Raw genomic sequence first — 14,559 nt, forward strand, 5'->3', positions numbered from 1 at the left:
AGTCTTCAGCCAAGTGCAGTCGCCACCTGTTGCTGTCAAGCAATAATGTCGGAGAATCACTCTGAAAACAACAAACAATCCAGCGAGCGTAAGGATATGAAAACATAACTTCTACAACAGTTTTTCAACCCTGTGAATTCAACATCTACGACTGTATCATAGTTGTTGATGTTGTTGCTGCATCTAATTAGTCAAATTTCTCAGATAAATTAGTTTGCTTTATATTCCAAGTTCAATGGATATAAAGATGAAACGGTCACATTAGAAGGAGCTGAGTATTCCAGTTAGACTTAGTTCAAGACTCATAATGTATTTTGATCATATGCATAACACATGTAAACATGATACATAATTTATCAGTGTGTGGGGCTGATGACACCCATCTTTTTTTCCCTCTCAGCTCGGCTCTTCTAACGAGTCAAATCCTGATAGATAAATACCATCTATTAATAATTATTACACAGCCAGGACAGTCACTCTGCAGCGTGAATATATGATGTTTACCAGTTTAACCCTGTGACACGTTCTGGCTGTATGTTCCGTATGTTCACCCTCTCTAATAAAAGGTACTTAGGCCTTTGTCAAGGGAAGTTGACTTTAAAAGGCACATTGCCAACGCTCCTTTGATTGAATCCAAAGGGGTTGTCTTTATTGTCTACAGAGTCACCATGCCTTCTCTGATAAAAGTATTTTACTTTACAAGTCAGGCAACAAAAGACAAAATCTAGGACTGTTGTATATTGTATTCGTGACGGGCTGCAGTGTTATCAGCTCATAACCAACCTATTTTGTTTGTTAATTCTCGATGTTCGTAACTTGTTTTGTACATAATGTTGCCGCTGGGGAAAGAGGAGAAGGGGCAGGGGAAGCAGGTCCAGAGCGGAATCCAAGGAAGCAGTAGAGTGGGGTCCAGTGCAGGGGAGCAGGACTGACGAGACGAGGGACTGGTGACATGGACCAGAGTCGGAGCGGAAGGAACTGTAGCGGAGAGAAAAGCAGCGTCATGCCAGGGAAAACAGGCACCGAAGGATAACACGCAGGAACAAACAGCTAGAAATTCAGACTGACTGAGCAGAGGATACAATCTGGCAGTGTTGAAGTGTCAGGGCTGAGCATTTGTAGAGGTATTGATTATGGAACAGGTTGCAGCTGGTGGGAACCTGCTCTGACTCCAGCACACTTGTCTCCACTCACACAATCAGATACACCCAAAGAGAGAGAAGGAGAGAGCACTGGGCGAGTGGCCGCAGGTTAGGGAGACACAGGGTGAGAGGTATCATATCAGGGGCAGATGTAACAGGTGCCTTGTGAGGATAAGTCGACGAGTGACTAGTCTGCCCTTGCCTTCTGTCCTGCTAGCTAACGCTCAATCACTGGAAAAGTAATGGGATGAACTGAAAGCACATTTATCTTACCAATGGGACATTAAAAACGGTAATATCTTTCACCGAGTCGTGGCTGAACGACGACATTAAGAAAACACAGCTGGTGGGTTATACAGTCCATTGGCAGGACAGAACATCAACCTCTGGTAAGACACGGGGTGGGGGCCTATGCATTTATGTAAACAGCTGGTGCGCGATATATAAGGAAGTCCCAACGTTTTGCTCGCCTGAGGTAGAGTATCTCATGACAAGCTGTAGACCACACTATCTACCTAGGGAGTTTTCATCTGTAATTTCCGTACCTGACTACATACCGCCACAGACCGATGCTGGCACTAAAACCGCACTCAATGAGCTGAATACAGCCATAAAGCAAACAAAAACGCTTATTCAGAGGTGGCGCTCCTAGTGATCGGGGACTTTAATGCAGGGTAAGCTTAAATTAGTTTGACCTAATTTCTATCAGCATGTTAAATTTGCCACCAGAGGGGAAAAAAATCTAGACCACTTTTACTCCACACACAGAGATGTGTACAAAGCTCTCCTTCACCCTCCATTTGGCAAATCTTACCATAATTATATCCTCCTGATTGCTGCTTACAAGCAAACATTTAAGCAGGAAGCACCAATGACTAAGGTCTATAAAAAAAGTGGTCAGCCAAAGCTGGTGCTAAACTACAGGACTGTTTTGCTAGCACAGACTGGAATATGTTCTGGGATTCTTCCGATGGCATTGAGGAGTACACCACATTAGTCACTGGCTTTATCAATAAATGCATCAAGGACATTGTCCCCACAGTGACCGTACGTACATACCGCAACCAGAAGCCATGGATTACAGACAACATTTGCACTGAGCTAAAGGGTAGAGCTGTTGCTTTCAAGGAGCGGGACTCTAACCCGGAAGCTTGTAAGAAATCCCGCTATGCCCTCAGACGAACCATCAAACAGGCAAAGCGTCAATACTGGACTAAGATCGAATCGTACTACACCGGCTCTGACGCTCTTTGGATGTGGCTCAGCTTGCAAACCATTACAGACTAAAAAGGGAAGCACAGCCGAGAGCTGCCAAGTGACACAAGCCTACAAGACAAGCTAAATCACTTCGATGCTCACTTCGAGGCAAGTAACACTGAAACATGCATGAGAGCATCAGCTGTTCCGGACGACTATGTTATCAAACTCTCCACAGCAGATGTGAGTAAGACCTTTAAAACAGGTCAACATTCACAAGGCCACAAGGCCAGATGGATTACCAGGATGTGTACTCCTAGCATGCGCTGACCAACTGGCAAGTATCTTCACTGACAATTTCAAACTCTCCCTTTCTGACTCTGTAATACCAACATGTTTCAAGCAGACCACCATAGTCCCTGTGCCCAAGAACACGAAGGTAACCTGGCTGAATGACTACCAACCCGTAGCATTCACGTCTGTAGCCATGAAGTGCTTTGAAAGGCTGGTCATGGCTCACATCACCACCAATATCCCAGAAACCCTAGAGCCACTCCAATTTTTATTCTCCACACTGATCCTCAACACGGGGTCCCCTCAGGGGTGCATGCTCAGTCCCTTCCTGTACTCCGTGTTCACACATGACTGCACAGCTAGGCATGATTCCAACACCATCATTAAGTTTACTGATGACACAACAGTGGTAGGCCTGATCACCGACAACAATGAGAAAGCCTATAGGGAGGAGGTCAGAGACCTGACCGTGTGGTGCCAAGACAAGACAACAGCCTCTCCCTCAACGTGATCAAGACAAAGGAGATGTTTGTGGACTACAGGAAAATGAGGACCTCATCGACTGTAGTGGAGCAGGTTGAGAGTTCCATCACCAACAAACTAACATGGTCCAAGCACACCAAGACAGTGGCCACAACAAAACCTATTCCCCCTCAGGAGACTGATAAGTTTTGGCATGGGTCCTTAGATCCACAAAAGGTTTTGCAGCTGCACCATTGAGAGCATCCTGACGGGTTGCATCACTGCCTGGTATGGCAACTGCTTGGCCTCCGACCGCAAGGCAGTAGGATAGTGCGTAAGGCCCCCCTGTCAGAGGAAGGCCCTAAAAATTGTCAAAGACTCCAGCCACCCTAGTCATAGACTGTTCTCTCTGCTACCACATCGACAAGCTGTACCCGGAGCGCCAAGTCTAGGTCCAAGAGGTAAATAACTTCTACCCCCAAGCCATTAGACTCCTGAGCAGCTAATCAAATGTCTACGCAGACTATTTGCATTGAGAGAGAGAGAGAGAGAGAGAGACATAGAGAGACATAGAGAGCTGTAGGCTAGTGGTTCTATGATCAGTGTTCTATGAAATCAGAAGCAAAGCATCACTGAAGCCGTGGCAGCAATACCCACGTGCTTGGAACCTGCAAACTGGAAATGAAATTCTCCATGACTTATCAGAACGGCACAAGCAATTAAAGTTCCATTTTCCATATGACAGTGGTCGCTGAAAATTGCATAGAGGGATTTAGACTGTGCTTTACTTCTGAGGCTCTGAGCAGTTGGCAGAATAGAGGAGAGGATGTGGGTAAAGTACGAGAACCGAACGCCTTCCAAAGTTTGCCCTATTTCTGATTTAGTGCACTGCTTTTCACCAGAGAACATATGGGATAGGGTGCCGTTTGGGATGCAGTTGTTGCTAGTATACAGAGACAGGAGAGACAGGTAAATAATGCATCTATAGAGACCTGTTGCTAGCAGACATAGAGAGAGGTAAATAATGAATCTATAGAGAGCTGTTGCTAGCAGACAGAGAGAGAGGTAAATAATGAATCTAAAGAGACTTGTTGCTAGCAGACGGACACAGGAGAGAGAGGTAAATAATGAATTGATAGAGAGCTGTTGCTAGCAGACAGAGAGAGAGGTAAATAATGAATCTATAGAGACCTGTTGCTAGCAGACAGTCAGAGGTGAATAATTAATCTATAGAGACCTGTTGCTAGCAGACAGAGAGAGAGGTAAATAATGAATCTATAGAGAGCTGTTGCTAGCAGACAGAGAGAGAGGTAAATAATGAATCTAAAGAGACCTGTTGCTAGCAGACGGACACAGGAGAGAGAGGTAAATAATGAATCGATAGAGAGCTGTTGCTAGCAGAAAGAGAGAGAGGTAAATAATGAATATATAGAGACCTCTTGCTAGCAGACAGTCAGAGGTGAATAATTAATCTATAGAGACCTGTTGCTAGCAGAAGGAGACAGGAGAGAGCGGTAAATAATTAATCTATAGAGACCTGTTGCTAGCAGAAGGAGACAGGAGAGAGAGGTAAATAATGCATCTATAGAGAGCTGTTGCTAGCAGACAGAGAGAGAGAGGTAAATAATTAATCTATAGAGATCTGTTGCTAGCAGACAGAGAAAGAGGTAAATAATGAATCTATAGAGACCTGTTGCTAGCAGACAGAGACAGGAGAGAGAGGTAAATAATGAATCTATAGAGACCTGTTGCCAGCAGACAGAGGGAGAGGTAGATAATGCATCTATAGAGATCTGTTGCTAGCAGACGGAGATAGGAGAGACATGTGAATAATTAATCTATAGAGATCTGTTGCTAGCAGACAGAGAGCGAGAGGTGAATAATTAATCTATAGAGACCTGTTGCTAGCAGACAGAGAGAGAGGTAAATAATGAATCTTTAGAGTGCTGTTGCTAGCAGACAGAGAGAGACGTAAATAATGAATCTATAGAGACCTGTTGCTAGCAGACAGAGAGAGGTAAATAATGAATCTATAGAGACCTGTTGCTAGCAGACGGAGACGGGAGAGAGAGATTCATTATGCATCTCCAGTATCGAGGGCTGTTGCTACCAGTGGTAAAAAGTTTAGGTAAAAATACTTATAAATTACTACTTAAGTTGTTTTTTGGGGGGGTATCTGTACTTTACTATTTATTTTTTTGACAACTTTTACTTTTACTACATTCCTAAAGAAAATAAATGTCCTTTTTACTCTGTACATTTTCCCTGACACCCGAAAGTACTCGTTACACTTCGAATGCTTAGCAAGAAAATGGTCCATTTCACACTTATCAAGAGAACGTCCCTGCTCATCCCTACTGCCTCTGATCTGACAGATTCACTAAACACAAATGCTTCATTTGTAAATTATGTCTGAGTGTTGGAGTGTTCCCCTGGCTATACAAGCATTAAAATACCAAGAAAATTGTGCTGTCTGGTTTATAAGGGATGTGAAAGTGTAACGATGTGCGCTGAGTGTCGGGAAACAAGTTCAGGGAGTGAGTGCTTCACTAAAAATAAATACAACATAATACAAAACAAGAAACACTAACAGCACACACACACACAGGAAACAGAAACAATGACACCTGAGGAAGGAACCAAAGGGAGTGACATATATAGGGAAGGTAATCAAGGAGATGATGGAGTCCAGGTGAGTCTGAGGATGCGCAGGTGCGTGTAACCATGGTGACAGGTGTGCGCCATAACGAGCAGCCTGGTGACCTAGAGTATATTAAGTATACTTAAAACCAAATATGAATAGACTTTTACTCAAGTAGTATTTTACTGGGTGACTTTCACTTTTACTCAAGTAGTATTTTACTGGGTGACTTTCACTTTTACTCAAGTAGTATTTTACTGGGTGACTTTCACTTTTACTCAAGTAGTATTTTACTGGGTGACTTTCACTTTTACTCAAGTAGTATTTTACTGGGTGACTTTCACTTTTACTCGAGTCATTTTCTATTCATGTATCTTTAGCGTTACTCAAGTTTTCCAATTGGATAGTTTTTCCACCACAGGTTGCTAGCAGACAGAGAGAGAGGTAAATAATGAATCTATAGAGACCTGTTGCTAGCTACTACCCAGTAATAATGAATACATCTCTATATGCCTTTCTTACAGCATTGTGGAGTAGTGAACTACACGTAGTTCAACTAGGAAGTTAACTACATTTAGCAGAAGATAGGTGGTGGTTGAACTAAATTCAAATATGGGTAGTGTTTTCAGTAGTTCATAACTTTTATGCCATGTATTGGTTCAGGAACTACACAGTACTTTTTTGCAAATAAAATAAGGGTGAAGTAGGCAATCATATCCTTTGTTTTTCACCATCAAATAAAATGTTATTTGTCACATGTGCCAAAAACAACAAGTGTAGCCTTACCGTGAAATGCTTACTTACAAGCCCTTAAATAACAATACAGTTCAAGAAATAGAGTTAATGAAACATTTACTAAATAAATTAAAGTAAAAAACATCTAATCAATCACAAAGTAACACAATAAATGTGCTAGCAGACATAAACGCTTGGTATGCTTTCACCGAAAAACTTTTTTGAAATCTGACACGCCAGGTGGATTAAGAACAAGCTGAACTATGTTTTGCTATACACTTGTGATTTCATGAAAATTAAATATTTTTAGTAATTTAATTTGAATTTGGCGCTCTGCAAATCAGCAGATGTTGGCGAAAATGATCCCGCTAACGGGATGGGTGCATCAAGAAGTTAATGGTCTCGCTTACATCGGTTACGGTGAGTGTGATCACACAGTCATCCGGAACAGCTGGTGCTCTAATGCATGCTTAAGTGTTGCTTGCCTCGAAGCGAGCATAAAAATAATTTAGCCCATCTGGTAGGCTCATGTTACTGGGCAACTCGCAGCTGGGTTTCCCTTTGTAGTCCGTAATAGTTTGCAAGCCCTGCCACATCCAACGAGCGTCAGAGCAGATGTATAGTGGTTCTTCCTAGAAAAAGTTGAGGCGTACCGCAACACAGCTTGCAGGGTGCCGCAGAATTCTATGGCACGTTACTTAAGTGTCAGCCATTGTTGCCAGAATGACACGATTTACCTGCCACCATCTACCACAAACGGTTGAGGCATAAGCTCAAAACTTTTAAAGGAAGAACCACTGTGGTAGGATTCAATCTTAGTCATGTACCGATGCTTTGCCTGTTTGATGGTTCAACTGAGCATAGCATGGCAGGATTTCTTATAAGCTTCCAGATTAGTGTCCCACTCCTTGAAAACCGCAGCTCTAGCCTTTAGCTCAGTGCTGATGTTGCCTGTAATCCATGGCTTCTGGTTGGGATATGTACGTACGGTCACTGTGGGGACCTCGTCGTCGATACACTTATTGATGAAGCCAGTGACTGAGTTGGTATACTCCTCAATGCCATTGGATGAATCCTGGAACATATTCCAGTGTGTGCTAGCCTAGCAGTCATGTAGTGTATCAGCTTCATCTGACTGCTTCCGTATTGAGCGAGTCACTGGTAGTTCCTGATTTAGTTATTGTTTGTAAGCAGGAATCAGGAGGATAGAATTATGGTCAGATTTGTCAAAAGCGAGGGAGAGCTTTGTGTGTGTCTCTGTGTGTGGAGTAAAGGTGGTCTAGAGTTGTCCTTCTGGTTGAAATGAGGTGAAACGGATTTAAGTTCCCCTGCATTAAAGTCCCCGGCCACTAGGAGCGCCACTTCTGGATGAGCATTTTCTTGTTTGCTTTTGACCTTAAATGTCTTGTTGAGTGTGGTCTTAGTGCCAGTATCAGTTTGTGGAAATAGATGGTTACGAATAATATTGATCAAAACTGTCTTAATAGATAGTGTTTTTCATGTGGTACTCTACCTCAGGTGAGCATGACCTCGAGACTTCCTTAATATTAGACATCGCTTACCAGCTGTTATTGACAAATAGACACACACCCCCACCCTTCATCTTACCAGACAGAGATGTTCTGTCCTGCCAATGCATGGAAAACACAGCCAAATGTATATTTTCATTGTCATCGTTCAGCCACGACTCTGTGAAACATAAGATATTACAGTTTTAATGTCCCGTTGGTAGGATAGTCTCGAACGGAGCTCATCCAGTTTATTCTCCGTTGATTGCACGTTGGCCAATAGAACGGATGGTAGAGGCTACCCACACGCCGACAAATTCTAACAAGGTGATCTCCGTCCCCCTGTATTTATTTCACAAGAATGACGGGGATAAGGTCCTGGTCTCCGAGAAGCAGTATATCCTTTTTGCCAGACTAATTAAAGAAAAAAATCCTCGTCCAGTTCGAGGTGAGTAATCGCTGTTTTGATATCCAGAAGCTCTTTTCGATCATAAGAGACGGTAGTAACAAAATGATCTACAAAGTAAGTAACAAAAAATACACACAAAATAACACAGTTGGTTAGGAGGCCATAAAACGGCAGACATCCCCTCCGGCACCATTGTCTATTCTCACTTGAATCATAATTTTTGTGTTTAATAGGCTAAATTACACATTCTATTTCATCTCTTCTTTCAATTTCTAGTCTATGACATTTCAGATTTACATATGACACTTTTTTTAAACAAATAACTTTAGTTAAATAAACTATATGTTTCTTATTAAGGCTAGCTTGACTGCTTCCAGTTTGAGGTAATTGATAGCATGGTAAACTATATTTTCAAAGTAGCTTCCTCAACGCTGCTGTCGTCAGGGCCAAGGCTATTCCAGGGATTGCGTCTATCTGTGCTATTATTGAGTTTAGAGTTTAGCTGTATCAAGAGACAACTGGAAAAGGAAATTACAAACAAAACATCTGAAGACATTGCTAAGAATCTGAATGTATTTCTTAGATGCCGGATTTCTGTTAAATCAGAAGGAGCAAACGGATAAACAAGAAAATCTATGCAATTAAGACATCTCACCATGATCATGTTTTCTCCTCTTTTTAAACTTAATCAAAACAAACTCTCTCACACACACACACACACACACACACACACACACACACTCTCTACATCACCCTAAGTTGTGCAGCCAGGCGGAAAGAACTAAGAAAAGTTTGAGTCTGAGGATATAAAATCCTAGCAGTTTGTTCAAGAACACAATGTGCAATTTATTTTTGCTATGATTTCAATTGAATGTTAAGGACATGTGAAAATAACAGACATATGTCTTCCCTAAGGAGCAGATCCTGAGGGAAGCTGTGGGGATAATTACCTTGTGAATGTGAAGCCGCTCTCTGTCCCAGCTGGAACTGCCTGCTGGGAATTGGAGTTCCCACCACAGACAAACAACAGATATCTCTATGAAACACGCGTGCCTAATTGAACTACAAAAAAGTATCCTCTATTCAATTCATATGGGAAATGCCTCCCTGCATGACATTATCATCCTCAATCATAAAGTTATGGGGAATGAATGTGAGATGTGGCTCTGTGTGCCTTCCAAACGTCACCCCCATTCTCTATTGGTCCCTGGTCAAAAGTAGTGCACTAAATAGTGAATAGGGTGCCATTTCAGATGCAGCTAGATTGACTGTGAGCGAGGTCGTTAACTGATCAATTACGTCTGGTTATTTCCCCTTAAACCATTTTCTCATTTGTCTCTTGTGTGTCTCTCATTTGTCTCATCATTATTATTTCTTTGGTAAACATTAGTACCAGGCTTTCGGGATAACCATCCTCTCCTCTCCTCTCCTCTCCTCTCCTCTCCTCTCCTCTCCTCTCCTCCATCCCCAACACTCCTCCTCTCCTCTCCTCCATCCATCCCCAACCCTCCTACTCACCTCTCCTACCTCCATCCTCAACCCTCCTACTCACCTCTCCTACCTCCATCCTCAACCCTCCTCCTCTCCTTTCTCCATCCCCAACCATTCTCCTCTCCTCTCCTCTCCATCCCCAACCCTCCTCCTCTCCTCTCCTTTCTCCATCCCCAACCCTCCTCCTCTCCTTTCTCCATCCCCAACCCTCCTCCTTTCCTCCTCTCCTCCCTCCATCCCTAACCCCCCTCCCCTCCTCTCCTCATCCTAAACCCTCCTCCTCTCCTCCCTCCATGCCCAAACCCTCCTCATCTCCTCCCTCCATCCCCGTCCCTCCATCTCTCTCCTCCTTTCATCCCTTCATCTCTCTCCTCCTCTCAGTTCTGTTTTCTGATATACAAACACAGAGAGACTAATTGGCTGGACCGTGTATTAGCCTCCAGCATCTGTATCCTCATTATCTCATAGGGTCTACACATGGCATCCCTGTGCCAGTCTGTTTACTACAGTTAATTACAGGTAGGGCGCAGGAACACTACACTGCAGTGAGGTCAGAACGGACTGCATGGCTACCTTCCTACCAGACATGGGTTCAAACCCTATTATTATGCTTGTATTCGTATTATTATAAATGTAGGCTGTAGATCAGTTTTGTAGCTTCCATGAATATAAATGTTTGCATCACTTCCAATCCCCCATATATATTTATATATATATATATATATATTTATATATATATATATATATATTTATATATATATATATATATATATATATATATATATATATATATATATATATATATATATAAATATATATATAAATATATATTTATATATATATATATATATATATATATATATATATATATATATATATATATATATATATATACTCAGCAAAAAAAGAAACGTCCAATTTTCAGGACCCTGTCTTTCAAAGATAATTTGTAAAAATCCAAATAACTTCACAGATCTTTATTGTAAAGGGTTTAAACACTGTTTCCCATGCTTGTTCAATGAACCATAAACAACTTCTTATTGCTGGGGGGCAGTATTGAGTAGCTTGGATGAATAAGTTGCCAAGGGTAAACTGCCTGCTGCTCAGGCCCAGAAGCTAAGATGTGCATATTATTAGTATATTTGGAAAGAAAACACTCTGAAGTTTCTAAAACTGTTTGAATGATGTCTGTCAGTATAACAGAACTCATATGGCAGCAAAAACCTGAGAAAAAATCCAACCAGGAAGTGGGAAATCTGAGGTTTGTAGTTTTTCAACTCTTTGCCTATCCAAGATACAGTGTAAATTTGGTCCGATTGCACTTCCTAAGGCTTCCACAAGATGTCAATAGTCTGTAGAACCTTGTTTCAGGCTTCTACTGTGAAGGGGGAGCGAATGGGAGCTGTTTCAATCAGGTGTCTGGCAGAATGCCATGAGCTCAGTCTAGTGTGCGCCCGTGAGTGCGAGCTCCGTTCCTTTTCAATTCTAAAGACAAAGGAAAGTCCGGTTGGACCCTTATTGAAGATTTATGTTAAAAACATCCTAAAGATTGATTCTATACATCGTTCGACATGTTTCTACAAACTGTAATGGAACTTTTTTACTTTTCGTCTGGACCTAGTGCTCGCGCCTCATGAATTTGGATTTGTGAACTAAACGCGCGACCAAAAAGCAGGTATTTGGACATAAAGATGAACATTATCAAACAAAACAAACATTTATTGTTGAACTGGGATTCCTGGGAGTGCATTCTGATGAACATAATCAAAGGTAAGTGAATATTTCTAATGTTATTTCTGACCTCTGTTGACTCCACAAGCGGGTATCTATATGGCTTGTTTTGGTGCCTGAGCGCTGTACTCAGATTATTGCATGGTGTGCTTTTTCCATAAAGCTTTTTGAAATCTGACACAGCGGTTGCATTAACTTGTTATGGCTGCAATCAGGATAAGTGTCATCAACAACCGCTGAATAGCATAGCACTACATTCAATAAATATTACAATAAATATTTATATTAATCAAATCACTAGTGCAATATAGGAAAACACAGCTTAGCCTTTTGTTAATCCACCTGTGGTGTCACATTTTGAAATTATGCTTTACTGCCAAAGCATTCCAAGCGTTTGTGTAAATTTATCGATCGCACGACAAAACATTAAGTACACTTAGCATCAGGTAGCTCGGTCACGAAAATCAGAAGAGCCATCAAATTAATAGTTTACCTTGGATGATGTTCGGATGTTTTCACTCACAAGACTCCCAGTTACACAACAAATGTTCCTTTTGTTCCATAAAGATTATTTTTATGTTTGTCGCGTTATGTTCAGAAATCCACAGGAAAGAGCGGTCACGACAACGCAGACGAAAATTCCAAATAGTTTCCATAATGTCCACAGAAACATGTCAAACGTTTTTTATAATCAAGCCTCAGTGTCACGTTCAATGTATGGAGGAGACCAAGGTGCGGCGTGAGATGAAAACATCTTATTTTAATGAAGACGAAGAAACACTTAAACAAACTACAAAACGAACGTGAAGCTAAATATAGTGCTGACACAGGCAACTAACACATAGACAATGATCCACGAATTACCCAAAGAAAATGGCTGCCTAAATATGGTTCCCAATCAGAGACAACGATAAACAACTGCCTCTGATAGAGAACCAATCTAGGCAACCATAGACATACAAAACACCTTGATAGTAAACAACCCCATAAACATACAAAACCCCTAGACAGTACAAAACACATATCACCCATGTCACACCCTGACCTAACCAAATTAACAAAGAAAACAAAGAATACTAAGGTCAGGGCGTGATAGTACCCCCCCAGCCCCCCAAAGGTACGGACTCCGGCCGCACACCTAAGCCTATATGGGAGGGTCTGGGTGGGCATAACTCCAAGGTGGCGGTTCTGGCTCGGGACGAGAACCCTCTCCACCGACCCCGGAGGACGCCACTGGACTGATGTTCGAGTCTGGAGTGAGTGGCTCCTCTGGACGGGAGGGAGACTCTGGCGGATCCGGACGGGAGGGAGACTCTGGCGGATCCGGACTGGAAGGAGACTCTGGCGGATCCAGACTGGAGGGAGACTCTGGCGGATCCGGACTGGAGGGAGACTCTGGCGGATCCGGACGGGAGGGAGACTCTGGCGGATCCGGACGGGAGGGAGACTCTGGCGGATCCAGTCTGCGGCCCGTCGTAGGAGGTTCCGGTCTGCGGCCCGTCGTAGGAGGTTCCGGTCTGCGGCCCGTCGTAGGAGGTTCCGGTCTGCGGCACGTCGTAGGAGGTTCCGGTCTGTAGACTATCGCCGGACTCTCTGGACTGGGTACTCTTGCCGGATGCTCTGGACTGGGTACTATTGCCGGACGCTCTGGACCGGGTACTGTAGCCGGACGCTAAGGTCAGGGCATGACACTCAGGTTGTTTTTAAAATATATAATCGATAATATATCAACCGCAAATGTCTTTCACAGTAGGAGAGGGAAAAGCAAAACCTCTCCAAACTCTTTTGCGCGAGCAAAACTTGACACGATGTTATCTTTCTGGCTCATTTTTCATAATAAAAGCCTGAAACTATGTCTGAAGACTGTTGATACCTTGAGGAAGCAATAGGAAAATGAATCTGGTTCATATCCTTTTAAATCTAGCAAAGGGAGGCTATGAAACATGGAGTTTTCCAAATAGAAGCCACTTCCTGTTTTGATTTTCCTCAGGGTTTCGCCGGCAACATCAGTTCTGTTATACTCACAAACAATATTTGAACAGTTTTGGAAACTTTAGTGTTTTCTATCCAATACTAATAATAATATGCATATACTGTATTAGCAACTGAGACTGAAGAGCTTGTCGTTTTCCAATGGGCACCTTTTCATCCAAGCTACTCAATACTGCCCCTGCAGCCATAAAAAGTTAAGGAGAAGTTTATCTATATTTCCATGCATAACACTTGTATCTTTTATCAATGTTTATTATGAGTATTTCTGTAAATTGATGTGGCGCTCTGCAAAATCACCAGATGTTTTGGATACAAGACATTACTGAACATAACGCGCCAATGTAAACTGAGATTTTTGGATATAAATATGAACTTTATCGAACAAAACATACATGTATTGTGTAACATGAAGTCCTATGAGTGATGATTTCTGATGAAGATCATCAAAGTTTGGTGATACATTTTATCTCTATTTCTGCTTTTTGTGACTCCTCTCTTTGGCTGGAAAAACGTCTGTGTGTTTTTGTGACTAGGTGCTGACCTAACATAATCGCATGGTATGCTTTCGTCGTAAGCCTTTTTGAAATCGGACAATGTGGTGGGACAAGTTTATCTTTAAAATGGTGTATAACACTTGTATGTTTGAGGAATTTTTATTAGATTTCTGTTGTTTGAATTTGGCGCTCTGCACTTTCACTGATGGTGTCATATCGATCCCGTTAACGGGATTTCAGCCGTAAGAAGTTTTAATGAACATGCACCTGTGGAACGGTCGTTAAGACACTAACAGCTTACAAACGGTAGGCAATTATGGTCACAATTATCAAAACTTAGGACAATAAAGAGGCCTTTCTACTGACTCTGAAAAACACAAAAAAAAAAATGACCAGGGTCCCTGCTCATCTGCGTGAACGTTCCTTAGGCATGCTGCAAGGAGACATGAGGACTGCAGATGTG

At 42.2% G+C, this 14,559-nt stretch overlaps 1 long non-coding RNA gene across 1 annotated transcript in view; it reads right to left on the bottom strand.

The window, feature by feature from the left end:
- Nucleotides 1-780: 780 nt before the first annotated feature.
- The window catches only part of LOC149971520 (uncharacterized), a 57,842-nt gene continuing 44,063 nt past the window's right edge, over nt 781-14,559 (bottom strand). Inside the window, exon 3 of the long non-coding RNA XR_016492120.1 lies at nt 781-978. This is a non-coding gene — a long non-coding RNA (uncharacterized LOC149971520). The remainder of the gene's footprint in view (nt 979-14,559) is intronic.

This window comes from Oncorhynchus mykiss, chromosome 25 (assembly GCF_057628025.1).
Source record: "Oncorhynchus mykiss isolate SJ-2025 chromosome 25, ASM5762802v1, whole genome shotgun sequence".
Lineage (NCBI taxonomy): Eukaryota > Metazoa > Chordata > Actinopteri > Salmoniformes > Salmonidae > Oncorhynchus > Oncorhynchus mykiss.